Genomic DNA, 22,360 nt, shown 5'->3' with positions numbered 1-22,360 from the left:
CTAATGCATGCGGGACTTAAAACCTAGGTGATAGGTTGATGGGTGTAGCAAACCACCATGGAACATGTATACCTACATAACAAAACTGCACATTCTGCACATGTATCCCAGAATTTAAAGCAAAATTTAAAAATTAAAAATAAATAAAAATTAATTTTATAAGTATTTTATATTTATTAAAATATTTTATAAATATAAAGATACAAATATTAATATTAATAATAAATATAAAAATATAAAAAGTATGTAGGGGTCTACATACTTGAAACAAATTTCAACCAAAAATTTTATATCCAGCCAAACTAAGCGTCAGAAGCAAAAAAGAAATACAATCTGTTTCAGACAAAAAAGTGCTAAGGGAATTTCTTACCACCAGGGAGTGCTAAACACAGAAACAAAAGACTATTACAGGCCACCACAAAAACTCAGTGTACCACATAGACCATTTACACTATAAAGCAATGATACAATTAAGTCTGCATAACAACAGGCTAACAATATGATGACAGGATCAAATCTGCACATGTCAATTTTAACTCTGAATGTAAATGGGCTAAATGCCCCAATTAAAAAACATAAGGTGACTACTTAGATAAAGATGTGGGGACCCAATTTTATGCTGTCTGCAAGAAACCCATCTCACAAGAAAGGATACACATAGGCTCAAAGTAAAGGGATGCGGAAAGACCTATCAAGCAAACAGAAAATAAAGAGCAGTGTTTGCTATTCTAATTTTAGGTAAAACAGACTTTAAACCAACAAGTATCAAAAAAGACAAAGAACAGCATTACATGATAGCAAAGGGTTCAACTCCACAAGTAGACTTAACCATCCTAAATATATATATGTACCCAATGCTGGAGCACCCAAGTTTATTAAACAAGTTCCTAGAGACTTACAAAGACACTTAAATAACCACATAAAAATAGTGGGATAATTCAGTTGCCCACTCACAACATTAGACAGATCATTCAGGCAGAATAGTATCCAAAATATACTGGACCTACCTTCAACACTTGAGCAAATGAACCTATCAGATATCTACTGAACACTCCACTCAAAAACAACAGAATATTAGCTTGCAGTGAGCTGAGATCCGGCCACTGCACTCCAGCCTGGGTGACAAAGTGAGACTCCGTCTCAAAAAAAAAAACAAAAAACAAAAAACAAAAACAGAATATTAATTCTTCTTATTTGCAAATGGCACATTCTCTAAAATTGGCCACATGCTCAGCCATAAATCAATTCTCAACAAATTTTATAAACAGAAATTAAACCAACCACTCTCAGAGCACAGTGAAATAAAAATAGAAACCAACACCAAGATCTCTCGAAACCATGCAATTACATGGAAATTCAAAAATCTAGTGCTGCATGACTTTTGGGTAAATAATGAAATTAAAGTAGAAATCAAGAAATTCTTTGAAAGTAATGAAAATACATATAGAACATACTAGAATATCTGAGACAAATCTAAACCAATGGTAAAAATGTTGATAACACTAAACACCGACATCAAACACAAAGATCTCAAATTAGCAGCCTAATATTACATCTATAAAAATGTAAAACAAGAGCAAACCGACAAAAGAATAAGAGAGATAACCAAAGTCAGAGTTGAACTGAACAAAATAGAGACACGAAAAAACATACAAAAGACAAATGAAACCAAAAGTGTGTTCTTTAAAAGAATAAATGAGACTGATAAGATACAACCACACTAATAAAAAAGTTACAAGATCCAAATAAGCACAATCAGAAATGACAATGTGGATGTTAACACCGACCCCACAGAAATACAAACAACCCTAAAAGACTACTACAATCACCTCTATGCACACAAACTAGGAAACCTAAAAGAAATGTATAGATTCCTGGAAACTTACAATTTCTCAAAATTGAACAAGGAAAAAAGTGAAACTCTGAGCACATCAAAAATGAGGTCCAAAATTGAATTACTAATGAGAAACCTACTAACCATAAAATGCTCTGGACCAGCCATATTTATAGCTGATTCTACCAGATGTATAAAAAAAGAGTTGATACAAATCCTACTGAAATTATTCCAAAAAAATGAGTGGGAGGGACTCCTCCTTACTCATTCTATGAGGCCAGCATCATTCTGATACCAAAACCTGGCAGAGACACAATGAGAAAAGAAAACTTTAGGCCAATACCTTAATGAACATAGATGCAAAATTCTTCAACAAAATACTAGCAAATGAAATCCATCAGCACATCAAAAAGCTGATCCACCATGATCAAGTAGGCTTCATACCTGAGATGCGAGGTTGGTTCAACATACTTGAATCAATAAATGTGGTTCACTAGATAAACAGAGCTACAAACAAAAAACACATGATTATCTCAATAAATACAGGAAAGTTTTTTGACGAAACTCATCGTCCCTTAATGTTAAAAACTCTCAATAAACTAGGTATTGAAGAAATATACCTCAAAATAATAAGGGCCATCTGTGACTGTCAACATCATACTGAAAGGGCAAAATGCTCCAACCATACCCCTTGAGAACTAGAATAAGGTTACCCACTCTCACCCTTCCTATTTAACATGGTGCTGGTAGTCCTAGCCAGAGAAAACAGGCAAAAGAAAGAAATAAAAGGCTTCTAAATAGGAAGAAATGAAGCTAAACTATCTCTCTTCACAGATGTTGTCATTCATCACCTAGAAAACATCATAGTCTCTGACCATAGGCTACTGAACAACTTCAGCAAAGTTTCAGGATGCAAAATTAATGTAGAAAACTCAGTAGCATTTATACACGAATAATGTTCAAGCTGATAGCCAAACAAATAATAATTTCATTCACAATATCCACAGAAATAACAAAATACCTAAGAATACAGCTAATTAAGGCAGTAAAAGAGTGCTACAATGGTTATTACAAAACACTACTGAAAGAAATTAGAAACAAGACAAGCAAATGGCGGAAATATTCTATGCTCATGTATAGGAAGAGACAATATTGTTAAAATGGTCATAGTACTCAAAGCAATTTAAAGATTAAAAATTATTCCTATCAAACCACCAATGACATTTTTCATAAAATTATAAAAAAAAATTATTCTAAAATTTATATGGAACGTAATTCCCAAATCTTTCTCATCAAGCTTTTTGGTTAGTCCATTTGCCCTAACAGTTTTTTTTTATTACCTCAGTCAGCAGTAATTAATATATCTTCCTGTAAATATTTTCAGTGAAAACCCCCTGACTACCTGCTTTTCACTGAGTTCTAAGTTATAAAGAACAAAGGCAAACATTTTGGCCTGGTCTTCCAGAGAGCCATTATACTGGAGAAAATAAATAATTACAATGTTTTGTAATTGAAATACATTCTGCTACCTTCTATACTGAGAATGTAAATGGGTATTTCCAAGACTATTGCTGAAATGTGGAGTAGAGGAGGGGACCAGAGTTTGGTTAAAACACCAAAAATCTTGTTGTTCTTACTGAAATTTAGTTATTTTTTCTTGCTTAAGCATTTTTCTGGTGGCTGTATACTTTTAGTTATTTTTTAGAGCTCCAAAGCAGTTGATTCTGACATATATTGTCAGTTTTTTATTGCTTTCTTGCAGAAATAAAGTTTTGAAGTATTTTAATTCACTATTTTTGCATGGTTTAGCATGTTCTTAAATAGTTAATCATTCATTTACCATATGACCCAGAAATCCTACTCTTAGTGATTTAACCTTAAAAGATAATAATTATGTTTATATATATGTTATGTTTATATTTATATATAAACCTATCCACAATTATTCGTAGCAACTTTATTTATAATTTCTAAGAAATAGAAACAATCCAATGTCTTTCTGTGTGTGAAAAAATATACAGTGGTACATTCATACAATAAAATACTTTCCAGCAGTAGAAAGAAATAAGCTACTCATTCACACAGCTTGGATAAATATGAATATCATTTTCATAAGTTACAGAAGTAAGTCTCAAAGGTCATATATTGCATGATTCAATTTATACAAGATAATCAGAAATATAGAAAAATAGTGATAGAGACTGATTGCGGGTTTCAAGGAGTTAGCAATGAGAAGCATCAGTATACAGGAATAGCGAGAGGGCATTAAATGGGTGAAGAAAATATTATGTAATCTGATTATAGTGGTGGCTACATAAACCAATATGTTAAAATTTGTATAACTGAAAATGAAATGAATGTTAATTTTACTGTATATTGATTAGGAAATATTTCTGTGACATTTGATTGTTTTTCTTATTTTATTTTAAGTTCTGAGATACATGGGATACATGTGCAGGATGTGCAGGTTTGTTACATAGGTATACACGTGCCATGGTGGTTTGCCGCATGCATCAACCCATCATCTAGGTTTTAAGATCTGCATGAATTAGGTGTTTGTCCTAATGATATATCTCCTCTTGCACCCCATTCCCTGACAGGACCCAGTGTTTGATGTTCCTGTCCCTGTGTCCATGTGTTCTCATTGTTCAACTCCCACTTATGAGGGAGAGCATGTGGTGTTTGGTTTTCTGTTCCCGTGTTAGTTTGCTGAGGATGGTGGTTTCCAACTTCATCCATGTCCCTGCAAAGGACATAAACTCATTCTTCTTTATGGCTGCATAGTATTCCATGGTGTATATGTGTCACGTTTTCTTTAATCAGTCTATCATTGGTGGGTTTTTGGGTTGGTTCCAAGTCTTGGCTATTGTAAATATTGCTGCAACAAACAGCAATGTTGAACTCCCCGCCCCCCATCAAGCTCAAGCATCCCAGGTGGAGCTCAGACTGCTGTGCTGGGCGAGAAATTTAAGCCAGTGGATCTTAGCTTGCTGGGCTCCGTGGAGGTGGAACCCACTGAGCCAGACCACTTGGCTCCCTTGCTTCAGCCCCCTTTCCAGGGGAGTGAACGGTTCTGTCTTGCTGGCGTTCCAGGCACCAATGGGGTATGAAAAAAAAAAAAAAAAAAAAAAAAAAGCACGCGGCTAGCTCAGTGTCTGCCCAAGTAGCCTCCCAGTTTTGTGCTTGAAACCCAGGGTCCTGCTGGTATAGACACCGGAGGGAATCTCCTGGTCTGCGAATTACAAAAACCGTGAGAAAAGCACAGTATCTGTGCCAGGGTGCATGGTACAGTCCCTAATGGCTTCCCTTGGCTAGGAGTGGGAGTTCCCTGACCCTTTGCACTTCTTGGGTGTGGCTATGCCCCACCCTGCTTTAGCTGGCCCTCCTTGGGCTGCAACCACTCTCCAACCAGTCCCAATGAGATGAACCGGGTACCTTGGTTGGAAACGCAGAAGTCACTCACCTTCTGCGTCAATCTCGCTGGCAGCTGCAGACCGGAGCTGTTCCTATTCAGCCATCTTCTTTTTTTATTTTTTTTTTTTAATTTGAGATGGAGTCTGATTCACTCTGTTGCCTAGGCTGTAGTGCAGTGGCATAATCTCAAATCATTGCAACCTCCACCTCCCAAGTTCAAGTGATTCTCCTGCCTCAGCCTCTCGAGTAGCTGGGATTACAGGATTGTGCCACTGTGCCTGGCTAATTTTTGTATTTTTCATAGAGACAGGGTTTCAACATGTTGGCCAGGCTGGTCTTCAACTCCTGACCTCAAGTGATCTGCCCTCTTTGTCCTCCCAAAGTGCTAGGATTATAGCAACGAGCCACCGCACCCACCCAGAAAACCTTTTTCTAATGAGTAGAAGAAAAAACGCATTTAACAATAACAAAGAGATTATACTACCCAGAAGAAATGACTAAAATGAAACCTTGAAACAACACATCATCAAATGAAGTTAAACAGACTTCAAACCAGAATTGGAACAAAGAGAAATAAAAGAGATGACATTGTATGGTAATTTTCTCAGCGGAAATAAGCAAGACACACAACAGCTTAATAATGGAGCTTAGACTATAAAAAATAACAATAGCACCATTGGAAAACTATTGCCTTAACAGATTTGTGCCAAAGTAAGTGAATTTGTTGCTGCTGACCTAATAGACAAAGTATCTGGCCCAAATGAGGGACTGAAGGAACTGTGGTGTTTGATATTGAGTATTAACTTGAATAGATTGAAGGATGCAAAAGTATTGTTCCTGGGTGTGTCTGTGAGGGTGTTGCCAAAGGAGATTAACATTTGAGTCAGTGGACTGGGAAAGGCAGATCCACCCTCAGTCCGGGTGGGCACAATCTAATCAGCTGCCCGTGTGGCCAGAATAAAAGCAGGCAGAAGAACATGAAAAGACTAGACTGGTTTTGTCTTCTGGCCTACATCATTCTCCCGTGTTGAATGCTTCCTGTCCTAGAACATTGGACTCCAAGTTGTTCAGCTTTTGGACTTGAACTAGCTTCCTAGCTCCTCAGCTTGGAGACATTCTATGGTGGGACCTTACCTTGTTATTGTGTGAGTCAATACTCCATAACAAGCTTCCATTTATATATACATCTATTCTATTAGTTCTGTCTCTCTAGAGAAGCCTGAGTAATATAAGAACCAAATCAAATTCAGAATCCATTGTGTTTCTATACTGGTTAACTTGGCTGCTAGCCAAAATGGAGTAATAGGGATCAGATTTACCATCCCACTGGAAATTACAAAAACCATGAAAATGTGTGTGTGTGTGTTTGTGTGTGTGTATAGCACCAAAACTTTTTTATTTTTCAAAGATTTGTTATTATTTTTTATTCTTTTGTATTTTTTAAGATACAGGTTCTCACTCTGCTGCCCAGAGTAGTCTCAAACTCCTGGACTCAAGTCATTCTTCCATCTCAGCCTCTTAAGTAGCTGGGTGTATTTATCCATTTTCACCCTGCTATAAAGAAATACCTGAGGGGCGGAGCAAGATGGCCGAATAGGAACAGCTCCAGTCTCCAGCTCCCAGCGCGAGTGACACAGAAGATGGGTGATTTCTGCATTTTCAACTGAGGTACTGGGTTCATCTCACTAGGGAGTGCCGGACAATTGGTGCTGGTCAGCTGCTGCAGCCCGACCAGCGAGAGGTGAAGCAGGGCAAGGTATCACCTCACCTGGGAAGCGCAAGGGGGAAGGGAATCCCTTTTCCTAGCCAGGGGAACTGAGACATACAACCTGGAAAATCGGTTAACTCCCACCCCAATACTGCGCTTTACCAAGGGTCTTAGCAAACAGCACAACAGGAGATTATATCCCACACCTGGCCGGGGGGGGGGTCCCACGCCCACGGAGCCTCCCTCATTGCTAGCACAGCAGTCTGCGATCTAGGCAAGGCAGCAGCGAGGCTCGGGGAGGGGTGCCCTCCATTGTTGAGGCTTAAGTAGGTAAGCAAAGCCGCTGGGAAGCTCGAACTGGGTGGAGCCCACAGCAGCTCAAGGAGGCCTGCCTGTCTCTGTAGACTCCACCTCTGGGGACAGGGCACAGCTAAACAAACAAACAAAAAAAGCAGCAGAAACCTCTGCAGACGCAAACGACCCTGTCTGACAGCTTTGAAGAGAGCAGTGGATCTCCCAACATGGAGGTTGAGATCAGAGAACGGACAGACTGCCTGCTCAAGTGGGTCCCTGACCCCTGAGTAGCCTAACTTGGAGACATCCCCTACTAGGGGCAGACCAACACCTCACACTTCACACGGTGGGGTACACCCCTGAGATGAAGCTTCCAAAGCAAGAATCAGACAGGTACACTCGCTGTTCAGAAATATTCTATCTTCTGCAGCCTCCGCTGCTGATACCCAGGCAAACAGGGTCTGGAGTGGACCTCAAGCAATCTCCAACAGGCCTACAGCTGAGGGTCCTGACTGTTAGAAGGAAAACTAACAAACAGGAAGGACACCTACACCAAAACCCCATCAGTACATCACCATCATCAAAGACCAAAGGCAGATAAAACCACAAAGATGGGGAAAAAGCAAGGCAGAAAAGCTGGAAATTCAAAAAATTCAAAAAAATCAGAACACATCGCCCCCTCCAAAGGAACGCAGCTCATCACCAGCAATGGAACAAAGCTGGACGGAGAATGACTTTGACGAGTTGAGAGAAGAAGGCTTTAGTTGATCAAACTTCTAAGAGCTAAGGAGGAACTACATACCCAGCGCAAAGAAACTAAAAATCTTGAAAAAGACAGGGATGCCCTCTCTCACCACTGCTATTCAACATAGTGTTGGAAGTTCTGGCTAGGGCAATCAGGCAAGAGAAGGAAATAAAGGGTATTCAGTTAGGAAAAGAAGAAGTTAAATTGTCCCTGTTTGCAGATGACATGATTGTATATTTAGAAAACCCCAGCATCTCAGCCCAAAATCTCCTTACGCTGATAAGCAACTTCAGCAAAGTCTCAGGATACAAAATTAATGTGCAAAAATCACAAACATTCTTATACACCAGTAACAGACAGAGAGCCAAATCATGAATGAACTCCCATTCACAATTGCTTCAAAGAGAATAAAATACCTAGGAATCCAACTTACAAGGGATGTAAAGGACCTCTTCAAGGAGAACTACAAACCACTGCTCAGTGAAATACAAGAGGACACAAACAAATGGAAGAACATGCCATGCTCATGGATAGGAAGAATCAATATCATGAAAATGGCCATACTGCCCAAGGTAATTTATAGATTCAATGCCATCCCTATCAAGCTACCAATGACTTTCTTCACAGAATTGGAAAAAACTGCTTTAAAGTTCATATGGAACCAAAAAGAGCCCGCATTGCCAAGACAATCCTAAGACAAAAGAACAAAGCTGGAGGCATCATGCTACCTGACTTCAAACTATACTACAAGGCTACAGTAACCAAAACAGCATGGTACTGGTACCAAAACAGAGATATAGACCAATGGAATAGAACAGAGCCCACAGAAATAATACCACACATCTACAGCCATTTGATCTTTGACAAACCTGAGAGAAACAAGAAATGGGGAAAGGATTCCCTATTTAATAAATGGTGCTGGGAAAATTGGCTAGCCATAAGTAGAAAGCTGAAACTGGATCCTTTCCTTACTCCTTATATGAAAATTAATTCAAGATGGATTAGAGACTTAAATGTTAGACCTAATACCATAAAAACCCTAGAAGAAAAGCTAGGTAATACCATTCAGGACATAGGCATGGCAAGGACTTCATGTCTAAAACACCAAAAGCAACAGCAACAAAAGCCAAAATTGAGAAATGGGATCTAATTAAACTAAAGAGTTTCTGCACAGCAAAAGAAACTACCATCAGAGTCAACAGGCAACCTACAGAATGGGAGAAAATTTTTGCAATCTACTCATCTGACAAAGGGCTAATATCCAGAACTTACAAAGAACTCAAACAAATTTACAAGAAAAAAAACAAACAACCCCATCAAAAAGTGGGTAAGGGATGTGAACAGACATTTCTCAAAAGAAGACATTTATACAGCCAACAGACACATGAAAAAATGCTCGTCATCACTGGCCATCAGAGAAAGGCAAATCAAAACCACAATGAGATACCATCTCACACCAGTTAGAATGGCAGAAAAGTCAGGAAACAACAGGTGCTGGAGAGGACGTGGAGAAATAGGAACACTTTTACACTGTTGGTGGGATTGTAAACTAGTTCAACCATTATGGAAAACAGTATGGCGATTCCTCAAGGATCTAGAATTAGAAGTGCCATCTGACCCAGCCATCCCATTACTGGGTATATACCCAAAGGATTATAAATCATGCTGCTATAAAGACACATACACACGTATGTTCATTGCGGCACTATTCACATTAGCAAAGACTTGGAATCAACCCAAATGTCCATCAGTGACAGATTTGATTAAGAAAATGTGGCACATATACACCATGGAATACTATGCAGCCATAAAAATGGATGAATTTGTGTCCTTTGTAGGGACATGGATGCAGCTGGAAACCACCATTCTCAGCAAACTATCACGAGAACAGAAAACCAAACACCACATGTTCTCACTCATAGGTGGGAACTGAACAATGAGATCACTTGGACTCAGGAAGGGGAACATCACACACCGGGGCCTATTATGCGGAGGTAGGAGAGGGGAGGGATTGCATTAGGAGTTATACCTGATGTAAATGACGAGTTGATGGGTGCTGACGAGTTGATGGGTTCTGACGAGTTGATGGGTGCAGCACACCAACATGGCACAAGTATACATATGTAACAAACCTGCACGTTATGCACATGTACCCTAGAACTTAAAGTATAATAATAATAATAAAAAGAAAAATATTCATCACAAAAAAAAAGAAAAGAAATACCTGAGACTGGGTAAATCATAAAAGCAAGAGGTTTAATTGATTCACAGTTCCACATGACTGTGGAGGCCTCAGGAAACTTAAAATCACAGCAGAAGACAAAAGCGAAGCAAGGACCTTCCTCACATGGTGGCAGGAGAGAGAAGAGAAAGTGAAGCGAAAAGAGCCTCTTATAAAATCATCAGATCTCATGAGAACTCACCCACTATCATGAGAACAGCATGGGGAAAACTGCTCGCAAGATTCAATCCCCCCACCGACCAAGTACCTTCCTTGACACATAGAGATTAAAATTTGAGATGAGATTTGCGTGGGGACACGGAACCATACCATATTATTTGGTCCCTGTCCCCTCCCAAATTTTATGCTGTCACATTTCAAAACACAATCATGAGAGTATAAGCCACTGTACCTAGCAAAACAAAAACTTCTGATTCTCTGATCATCAGGCAAGGAAGGAGAGCAATCTCTGAGAGATGGTGAAATAATAAACTGAGCCCAACCACTGCTTGAGTTTACTGCATTGAGAGAGTTTCACAGCCACAGCACTATAAGCAGGGCTTGCTGAGCTAAAGAAACAAAGCTGAGAGAACAGAAGTCCAAAGTAACTAAAGTTTACAGAACAGAGTACTGAAGAAGAGAGAGCTTCACAGAGAGAGAATTAAAGAGAGCTGCTGGGTTCCTCTCATGTATTCACCAAAGTACTAATCACTGCATGCATGTGAGAGAGCTACTACCTGTGTGCAGGTAAAGAACCACCTGAAAGGATTAAAGGAAAGAGTAACCAGCACACACAAACGCACAACACACACACACACACACACACACACACACACACGTAGTAATAGCATCTGTGCCCACCAGCCAAAAGGAAAACCTCATTTGTCTTGAGACATGATGTGGAAAATTCAGAAAGATCTTGTCTTTGTACTGGAAAATAACTATCATTACACTAAACTTGGCTCTGGACCCACCTAACAAATATTAAAAAGCATGACACAAAAGGATCCAAATTTTCCAAGAAATTTTCACAGTATCCCTGAACAAAGCTCAAAACCACTTACAACAATGCAAAAATTTTAAGCACCAGATGATAAAATTTGCATTTGGCATTCAATAAAAAATTACCAGTTATGTGAAGAAGCATAGTTCAAAATGAAAAGAAAAATCAATCTACTGAAATAAATCCAGAACTGACACAAATGGTAGAAACAATACACAAGGACATTAAAGCAGTTATTAAGTATAAATGTGTTCTAAATGTTCAAAAACATAAGTAGAAACATGGAAGATATAAAAAAAAATTCAAATTTCTAAAAACTTTTCTTTTTAGATGTTTGAAACAAAACAGTAAATATAATGAACAGCAGACTTAATATCATAGAAAAAAATATATTAGTGACCTTGAAGACATAGCAATAGAAACTATACAAAATGAAACACACCGAGAAAAAGACTGCTAAAAAACAGAGTATCAGTTCACTCTGGAACAGAACACAGGTATCTCTTTGGAAAATAGTTCAGCAGTTTTTAATGAAATTAAACATGCACTTACAATACTACTCAGCAATTACACTTCTGAGCATTCATCCCAAAGAGATAAAACATGTTTACACAAAAACCTATACAAAGTGTTCATGGCAGCTTTATTTATGATAGCCAAACAATGGAAACAATCCATATGTCTTTCAATGTGTGAAAGATTAAACATATTGTGGTACATTCATACTATGGAATATTACTTAGAAATAAAAACAGAGCGGATCTGGCAAGATATCCGAATAGGAACAGCTCCAGCCTGCAGCTCCCAGTGAGACCAATGCAGAAGGCGGGTGATTTCTGCATTTCCAACTGAGGTACCATGTTCATCTCATTGGGACTGGTTAGGCAGTGGGTGCAGCCCACGGAGGGTGAGCAGAAGCAGGGTGGGGCGTCACCTCACCCAGAAGTGCAAGGAACCAGGAGCCTCACTCCCCCAGCCAAGGGAAGCCATGAGCAACTGTGCTATCCAGCTAAGATACTATGCTTTTCCTATGGTTTTTGCTACTGTCAGACCAGGAGATTCCCTCGTGTACCTACAGAAAAAGGGCACTGGGTTTCAAGAACAAAACTGGGTGGCTGTTGGGAAGACACCGAGATAGCTGGAGGAGTTTGTTTGTTTGTTTGTTTGTTATTCATACCTCAGTGGTACCAGGAACCCCAGCAAGGCAGAACCGTTCACTCCCCTGGAAAGGGGGCTGAAGCTAGAGAGCCGAGTGGTCTTGCTCAGTGGGTCCCACGGCAAGCTAAGAACCACTGGCTTGAAATTCTCACTGCCAGCACAGCAGTCTGAAATGGACCTGGGACGGTCAAGCTTGGTGCGGGGAGGAGCAACGGTCATTCATGAGGCCTTAGTAGGTGGTTTTCTCCTGATAGTGCGAAGGAGACTGGGAGGTTTGAACTGGGCAGAATTTACTACAGCATGGCAAATCAGCTGTGGCCAGATTGCTCCTCTAGATTTCTCCTCACTGGGCAGGGCATCTCAGCAGGAAATGCAGCAGCCCCAGTCAGGGGCTTACAGATAAAACTCTCACCTCCCTGGAACAGAACACCTGAAAGGAGGGCTGGCTGCAGTGACAGCTTCAGCGAACTTAATCTTTCCTGCCTGCCTGCTCGGAAGAGAGCAGCTGATCCTGACAAGGGGGATTCTCCCAGCAGAATGCACCAGCTGTGCTAAGGGACAGACTGCCTCCTCAAGTGGAACCCTGATCCCTAACTCATTTAATGAGGCCGGCATCATCCTCATACCAAAACCTGGCAGAGACACAACAACAACAACAACAAAGAAAACTTCAGGCCCCTATCCCTGATGAAAATCAATGTGAAAATCTTCAATAAAATACTGGCAAACTGAATCCAGCAGCACATCAAAAAGCTTATCCACCACGATCAAGCTGGCTTCATCCCTTGGATGCAAGGCCGGTTCAGCATACACAAATCAATAAATGTAATCCATCACATAAACAGAACCAATGACAAAACCCACATGAATATCTAAATAGATGCAGAAAAGGCCTTTGACAAAATTCAACATTTCCTTCATGTTAAAAAACTCTCAATAAATTGGGTATTGATGGAACATATCTCAAAACAATAAGAGCTATTTATGACAAATCCACAGCCAATATCATACTGAATGAACAAAAGCTGGAAGATTCCCTTTGAAAATGAGCACAAGACAAGGATGCCCTCTCTTACCACTCCTATTAAACATATTATTGAAAGTTCTGGTCAGGGCAATCAAGCAAGAGAAAGAAATAAAGATATTCAAATAGAAAGAGAGGAAGTCAAATTGTCTCTTTTTGCAGATGACATGATTGTATATTTAGAAAATCCCTTTGTCTCAGCTCAAAAAGTCCTTAAGCTGATAAGCAACTCCAGCAAAGTCTCAGGATACAACATTAGTGTGCAAAAATCACAAGCATTTTTATACATCAACAATAGACAAGCAGAGAGCCAAATCATGAATTGACTCACATTCACAATTACTACAAAGAGAATAAAATACCTAGGAATCCAACTTACAAGGGATGCTAAGGACCTCTTCAAGGAGAACTACAAACCACTGGTCAAGGAAACAAGAGAGGACACAAGCAAATGGAAAAAAAAATTATGCTGATGGATAGGAAGAATCAATATCATGAAAATGACCATACTTCCCAAAGTAATTTATAGATTCAGTGCTATTCCCACGAAACTACCATTGACATTCTTCACAGAATTAGAAAAACTACTTTAAATTTCATATGGAACCAAAAAAGAGCCCGCATAGCCAAGACAATCCTAAGCAAAAAGAACAAAGCTGGTGTCATTATAGTCATTATAGTATCTGACTTCAAACTATACCACAAGGCTACAATAAGCAAAAGAGGACGGTACCAGCACCAAAACAGACATATAGACCAATGGAAAAGAACACAGACCTCAGAAACAAGACCACACATCTACAATCATCTGATCTTCAATAAACCTGACAAAAACAAGCAATGGGGAAAGGATTCCCTATAAAATAAATAATGCTAGGAAAACTGTCAGGCCACATGCAGAAAACTAATACTGTACCCATTCCTCATACCTTATACAAAAATTAACTCAAGATGGATTAAAGAGTTAAATGTAAAACCCAAAACCATAAAAACCCTACAAGGAAACCTAGGCAATACCATTCAGGACATAGGCATGGGCAAACAATTCATGGCTAAAACACCAAAAGCAATTGCAACAAAAGCTAAAATTGACTCATGGGATCTAATTAAACTAAGGAGCTCCTGCACAGCAAAAGAAACTAGCAACAGAGTGAGCAGGCAACCTACAGAATGGGAGAAAATTTTTGCAATCTACCCATCTGACTAAGGTCTCATATCCAGAATCTGCGAGGAACTTAAACAAATTTACAAGAAAAAAAAAAAAACCCTATAAAAAAAGTGGGCAAAGTATATGAGCAGACATTTCTCAAAAGAAGACATTTATGTGGCCAAGAAACATGAAAAGAAGTTCATCATCACTGATCATTAGAGAAATGCAAATCAAAACCACAATGAAATACCATCTGATTCCAGTCAGAATGGTGATTATTAAAAGTCAGGAAAAAATAGATGCTGGTGAGGCTGTGGAGAAATAGGAAAGCTTTAACACTGTTAGTGGAAATGTAAATTAATTCAACCATTGTGGAAGAGAGTGTGGCAATTCCTCAAGGTCCTAGAACCAGAAATATAATTTGACCCAGTAATCCCATCACTGGGTATATACCCAAAGGAATATAAATCATTCTACTACAAAGACACATGGACACGTACGTTTATTACAACACTATTTACAATAGCAAAGAAATGGAACCAATCCAAATGCCCATCAGTGATAGACTGGATAAAGAAAATGTGGTATATATGCATCATGAAATACTATGCAGCCTTTAAAAAGAATGAGATCATGTCCTTTGCAGGGACAGGGATGAAGCTGGAAGCAATCATCCTCAGCAAACTAACAAAGGAACAGAAAAGCAAACACCGCCTGTTTCCACTTATAAGTGGGAGTTGAACAATGAGAACACATGGACGGAGGGAGGGAAACAACACACACTGAGGCCTACTGGGGGTTGGGGGGCAAGGGAAGGGAGAGCATTAGGAAAAATACCTAATATATGAGCATCTAGGCTTAAAACCTAGATGATGGGTTGAGAGGTGCAGCAAACTACCATGGCACATGTATACCTATGTAACAAACCTGCACATTCTCCACATGTATTTCAGAGCCTGAAGTTAAAAAAAAAAAAAAAAAAAAAAAAAAAAAAAAACTGGAAATTAATTCCAAAAGTCCTCGAAACTATACAAATACATGGAAATTTAAAAATCTGCTCTTGAGTCATCTTTGGAGAAAGAAAAAAAATCAAGATTAAAAATTAAAAATTCTTTGAGTTGAACAATAATACTGACACAACTTATCAAAACCTCTGGGATGCAGTAAAAGTGCTAAGAGGAAAATTCATAGCATTAAACAGCTACATTAAAACATCTTAAAGAGCACAAATAGACAATCCAAGGTCACATCACAAAAATTAGAGAAACAAAAACAAACAAAAATCAATCTCAGCAGAAGAAAAGAAATAACAAAGATCAGAGCAGAACTAAATGAAATTGAAACAAAAAATAAGAATTAAATAAAACAAAAAAAATGGTTCTTTGAAAATATAAATAAAATTGATAGACCATTACTGAGATTAACCAAGAAAGGAGAAAAAATCAAATAAGCTCAATTAGAAATGAAACACGATATCTTACAACCGATACCACAGAAATACAAAAGCTTATTAAAGGCTATTGTGAACTCCTTTTGACAGAAAAACTGGAAAATCTAGAGGATATGAATAAATTCCTGGAAATATACAATCCTCCCAGATTAAATCAGGAAGAAATAGAAACTCTGAACAGACCAATAACCAGTAGCAATATTGAAACAGTAATTTAAAAATTGTCAACAAAAAGAACTCCAGGACAAGGTGGATTCACAGCTGAATTCTATGCTACATTCTTTTTTTTTTTTTTTTTTTTTTGAGACCGAGTCTCGCTCTGTAGCCCAGGCTGGAGTGCAGTGGCCGGATCTCAGCTGACTGCAAGCTCCGCCTCCCGGGTCCACGCCATTCTCCTGCCTCAGCCTCAGGAGTAACTGGGACTACAGGCGCCCGCCACCTCGCCCGGCTAGTTTCCCTTTTTTTTTTTTTTTTTTTTTTTTGTATTTTTCAGTAGAGACGGGGTTTCACCGTGTTAGCCAGGATGGTCTCGATCTCCTGACCTCGTTATCCACCCGTGTCGGCCTCCCAAAGTGCTGGGATTACAGGCTTGAGCCACCGCGCCCGGCCCTCTATGCTACATTCAAAGAAAAAGTGGTATCAATTTTACTGAAACTATTCTGAAAGATAGAGAAAAAGAAAATCCTCCCCAAATCAATCTTGGAAGCCAGTTTCTGCACAGCAAAATAAATAATTAGCAGAGTAAACTTGCAACACAGAGAATGCAAGGATATCTTCACAAACTGTGCATTAGACAAAGGACTAATATCCAGAATCTACAAGGAACTCAAATAAATCAGTAAGAAAAAAATACAGCCCCATCAAAAAGTGGAGAAAGGACACAGATAGACAATTTTCAAAAGAACATATACTACACATGACCAACAAACATGAAAAAATTATCAACATTACTAATTATCAGGGAAATGTAAATCAAAAGCACAATGTGATACCACCTTACTCCTGCAAGAATGGCCATAATAAAATAATAAAAAAAAATAGATGTTGATGTGAATGTAATGAAAAGAAAACACTTTTACATTGCTGATGGGAATGTAAACTAGTACAACCACTATGGAATATGATACAGAGATTCCTTAAAGAACTAAAGGTAGAACTACCATTTGATTCAGCAATTCCACTACTGAGTATCTACCCAGAGGAAAAGAAGTCATTATATGAAAAAGACACTTGCACACACATGCTTACAGTGGCACAATTCACAATTGAAAAAATATGGAATCTATATGCCCATCAACCAACGAGTGGATAAAGAAAATGTGGCATATATACACCATGGAATACTACTTAGCCTTTAAAAGAAATGAACTAAACGCATTCGCAGAAACCTGGATGGAGTTGAAGACCATTAAGTAAAGCAACTCAGAAGCAGAAAACAAATTTCATATGTTCTCACTTGTAAGTGGGAACTAAGCGATGAGGATGAAAAGACATATGATATAGAATGAAATAGTGGACTTCAGGGCCTCGGGAGGAATGGGGAAGGTGACGAGGGATAAAAGACTACACACTGGGTACAGTATACACTGCTTGGCTGACAGATGCACCAAAATCTCAGAAATTACCACGATAGAACTTGTCCATGTAATAAAAAAAATCCACCTATTTTCTGAAAAGTATTGAAATTAAAAAAAAAAAATACTATAAATTGGGTGGCTTAAGCAGCAAGCATTTATTTGTCATAGTTTTGAAGCTCATGAAACCCAAGATCAGCTTGCCATCATGGTCAGGTTCTAGTTAGGGCTCTCATTCTGTCCATAGCAAAACTTTTATTATCTGAGCACCCTTTTAGGATTTTTTTAAGTTTTTAAAGTAATTTTGTCTAAAATGTCTCCAAGTCTGTCATTGTAGATTATGTTTCTTCCTGAGGAAAATTTGTTCCATTGCTTAGCAGTATGTTGCAGATCCTGATAATCTGCTAATAGCTCTGATCAGGTAAAATAAAATTTTTGAACAGCTTAAAGAACATCTGCTTAGAATGTATTGTTAGAGTTAAGGCTTAGCTCATCCATTTCTTTCATTTTCCGGAGGAGGAAACTGAAGCACAAAAAGAGGATGGTACTTACTGAAAGTCACTGACATATTTTTATTTGATACCTGCCACGTGCCAGCCTTGTTACAGAAGCCATGGATGTAAATATGAATAGCATATTGTTCTCACTTTCATTAATCCAGTATTGAACTCTTTTCCCATATTCTTGTCACTACACCACTGTCTTTGAAACCTGAGTGTCTAAAATCTAGCAAGGTTTGCAAATGGGCTGTTTGTTACAGTACACCAAAAAATGTTAAATGTGATGAAACTGAGGCATGCTTTTTTTTAATAAAAGACACTTATCTGGCAATCCTATGGCAATTAGAATGGTGTAGTGTTATATTAATTGGGTCAATTTATTTCTCAGATACCCTAATTAAGGCCAGGGACACCATGGATCTTGGGGAGAGATTTTTAACTATCCTTTTTTTTTTTAATGTCTAAAGATACCAAAAGAAGCGATTTCTTTAATATTTGATTTTACATATCCTTATGGGATATAAGCTACTTTGGCTTATAGCACACATTCTCATGACAAACTGTATATTGTTCTAAAGACCAGCTCCAGCTTTCTGAACCTGGTTTTATCCACTTAAGAAAAAGAATGGAACTTTAATGCAGAAAAGCCTGCTATTTAGTCAGGACATCCTGCTGCTAACTTTTGAGTCCAGGAGGCACAGATACTATTTTTATTATATGTTAATAACACACAATTATAAGTGGTTATATGAATTGTCGGTGAAAAAAGTTAATGACTAAAACCAAATAAAACAACCAGCCAAATCTGATTGATTTTACTGAATACCATGTTTCTTGGGGTGAAAAGATAGACAAGAAAATTAAGCTTATTTGAACACACAGCTTTTTAAAAATAGCCACATTTCCAAAGTAACAATATGTAACAGTTGCCATACATACACACTGATCACCACAATGCTGTGTATGTTGCCTTAAACATTAATATAAATTCTAGATTAAATCTCATAATTTATAGTCAGAATCAAAATGTCTATAATTGTAAGACATTGACCTTTTCTACCATATCTTTGTGCAACAATTCCAAAAGCTAATTGAACTGCACTCACCCTACCAAAATCTTTGGAAAACATTTCCTGCTAAGCCAAATCAAGTAAAAATATAAAAAAGCCAGAAGAGATATTACTTTATATTTTTTTCATTGAGTTAATTTACACAGAAAGATATTTGAAAATTTACTAATTTCTATCTAAAGTCTGGTAATCGCCTCATAAATAGTCATGCCTTATAATGTAAAATTTTAAATCTGGCTAAATTTTTTAATGGCTAGATCTAATAAATTTCACTGAAAGCCTGAATGATTTTAGGGTCGAGATTTATAATCATTATAGCATTGGCCAACAAAACTCATTACATCACCCATTTAGAGCAAAAATTTCTGCAGCTGTCTGCCTTGTATGGTTGTGGTTGTGTGTGTGTGGGAAGGCGGCCTAGGGACGCAGGCAGGCTCGGTTGCCTCTTTAGGCCACCGAGCCGCGCAGATCTAGGTCCCGGGTGACCACTATGTCGCCACTGGGCGAGACATACCTAGTCCTGACGACAACGGACAAAGGCCTTAACGGGCCTGGGAGGTGAACAAAGTTCGACGGCGACGACGGGTGGAATGGTTAGCCGCCATCGGCGGTTGTTCTTTGTTCTTCGTTCTACCAGACCTTGCTGTCGGAAGAGAGAAAGGGTAGAATGACACTCCACATTTGGCCCGTTGGAAACGCCCACCACCCTCTGGGAAGATTTACTGGCCATTTATGGAAGGTCTGTGTATATAATATGAAAAAGCTGCTCTCAACTCCACTCCAACCTTTTTTAATAGAAAACATTTGTCACATCTAGCCCTTCTAGATGGAAAGAGGTTGCCGATGTACGATGAAGTAGAGTTAGAAAAGCACACATCTTGTAAATTCTTATTTGTTTAAAATAAATCATAGAAAATACATTTCTTCTGGAGATGACTTTTGGAAATGGAGTTGTTAGACGGCCTCTGGAAGCAGTATGTCCACGTTTGTTCAGTGGGTTAGATGACATGGAGCTGGAAGATCTGAGAAGGAAGAGAAGAAGGTTCTATCCTAGACTGGTCATGTTTAGAAGACATTTTCATATTCTATCTATTGTTTTATTCCTCACTACTGTGTATATAGTTGACAATGCTAAGCTTTTTTGAAATGTCTGTTCTTTTCAGGTGTTCTGAAATGCCTGATATATGTTAAAATTAGAGGTAGCAAAACCACATTTTGTAAATATCTTTTTGTTACAATTCATAGGAAATGTTTTTTGGGAGGAATGGCCAAATCACCGGTTGAGTAATACTCATTGTGTTTGTGCAGTGATTCTGGGAGGAGAGAGGAGTGGGAGGTGCAGAGTGCTCTATGCCATCCATTTTACAGTGAGGCAAGATGAATCATTATCTCTGTGCATTTTGTTTTACTTATCTGTGTATATAGTGTACATAAAGGAAAAACGAGTCCTAATTGACAACATCTAGTCTTTCTGGATGTTAAAGAGGTTGCCAGTATATGACAAAAGTAGAGTAATAAATTTTGTACATTTTGTTTTACAAGTCCCAGGAAAACTAATATGTTTTGTACATTTTGTTTTACAAGTCCTAGGAAAGATTGTCTTCTGAAAATTTGAGCATTCTTGCCCACTGGGTTAATGGAGATGGGAAGGGTTCTATGCCAGAATGTTCACCTTTGGAAGACTCTTTCAAATTATAACTGTTGTTACATGTTTGCAGTTTATTCAAGACTGCTGTGTACATAGTGGACAAATTAATTCCTTACTTGAAATATCTAGTCTATCTATATGTTTAGAAGTGCCCGATGTATGTTAAATGTAGAGGTAGTAAAATACCACTTTGTAAATATATTTTTGCTAAAATTCATAGGAAATACTTTTGGAAACTGAATTTTGAAGCCACCTTTGTGAGCTGTATAGTAATGTCTATACTTGTTCAATGATTTAGAGGAGGTGGGAGGGAAGAAAGTGAAAAAAGTAATATACCAGTGTGTTCATCCTTGAACATTTTCAGACACCATTTTTCTGTATGCTTTGTGCATTTTGTTTTGCTCTGTATATAGTGTATATAATGGACAAATAGTCCTAATTTTTCAACATCTAGTCTCTAGATGTTAAAGAGGTTGCCAGTGTTTGACAAAGTAGTAAAATTAGCATATTTTGTACATTTTTTGCTGAAATTCATAGGAAAACTTGTCTTCTGTAAATGACTTTTGCATAGGAATTTGTTCAACCATCTCTAAGCATTACACGTGCTTGTACTTGTCCACTGGATTGAAGGCAGAGAAGGAAGAGAGGAGGGAATGATTCAAGGCCAAAATGGTCACATTTAGAAGATACCACAGTTGGTAACCATTGTTATGTGTGTGCAATTTTATTTAACAGTGCTGTGTAAGTGGTGGGCAAGTTATATGAAATATCTAGTCTTTCTAGATATTTGGAAGTGCTTGATATATTTAAAAGTAGTAGTAGAATAACACGTTTTGTAAATCGCTTTTTAAAACTGATGGGAAATGCTATTTGGAAGTGGAATTGCTGAGCCACCTGGGAGGTGGGAGGGAAGAAATTGCAAAAGGTGTTTTGCCATTCTTTATTAGAAAATTTCAACTTAATCCATGGCCTGTATGTTACATGCATTTCATTTAACTTTGCTATACTGTATATATTGTGCATATACTGGACAAATGAGTCCCGATTTTATAATATCTAGTTTCTAGATATTAAAGACGTTGCCAATGTATGACAGAAGTAGAGTTAGTAAACTAACACATTTTGCACATTTTGTTAAAATTCATAGAAAGGCTGTCTTCTGAAAAGGACTTTCAGAAGTGAAATAACATCAGCTCTAAGTTACATGTGCCTGTATCCACCAGGTTGGTGGTGGAGGGGAGTTGGAAGGAAGACACTTTCAGATATAACCACTGTTACATGTGTGTAGTTTATTCAACACTACTGTGTATATAGTGGACAAACCTAAGTCCTTATTTGAAACATCCAGTCTTTCTAGATGCTCAGAAGTGCACAAAGTATGTCAAAAGTACAGGTAGTAAATAACACATTTTGTAGCTATCCTTTTGATATGAAATACTGTCTTGGAAATTCTCTGAGCAGTACATATTATGATATCTCTGCTGGTTCAGGGGGAAGGAGGAGCACAAAGTGCAAGGCTTTCTACCAGTGTCCAGTGTGTTTATGATGAGGCACATTGACCATTGTC

At 38.2% G+C, this 22,360-nt stretch overlaps 2 protein-coding genes across 4 annotated transcripts in view; one reads left to right on the top strand and one right to left on the bottom strand.

Moving 5' to 3' along the window:
- The window catches only part of SH3BGRL (SH3 domain binding glutamate rich protein like), a 523,004-nt gene that overhangs the window by 281,168 nt on the left and 219,476 nt on the right, over positions 1-22,360 (bottom strand). The gene's annotated exons all lie outside the window — the stretch shown is intronic.
- LOC126946313 (40S ribosomal protein S24) overlaps positions 1-22,360 on the top strand; it is a 1,171,839-nt gene that overhangs the window by 971,897 nt on the left and 177,582 nt on the right. The window contains exon 1 of one of the 3 annotated variants that reach the window (XM_050776449.1): positions 7,165-7,177. The exons of the other annotated variants lie outside the window; for them this stretch is intronic. The gene's annotated coding sequence lies outside the window, so the exon portion shown is untranslated. Of the gene's footprint in view, positions 1-7,164; positions 7,178-22,360 lie in introns of those variants that run through there. 3 annotated transcript variants of the gene reach the window in all.

This window comes from Macaca thibetana, chromosome X, assembly GCF_024542745.1.
Source record: "Macaca thibetana thibetana isolate TM-01 chromosome X, ASM2454274v1, whole genome shotgun sequence".
Taxonomy (NCBI): Eukaryota; Metazoa; Chordata; class Mammalia; order Primates; family Cercopithecidae; genus Macaca; species Macaca thibetana.
This window is presented reverse-complemented; position numbering and strand designations above follow the sequence as displayed.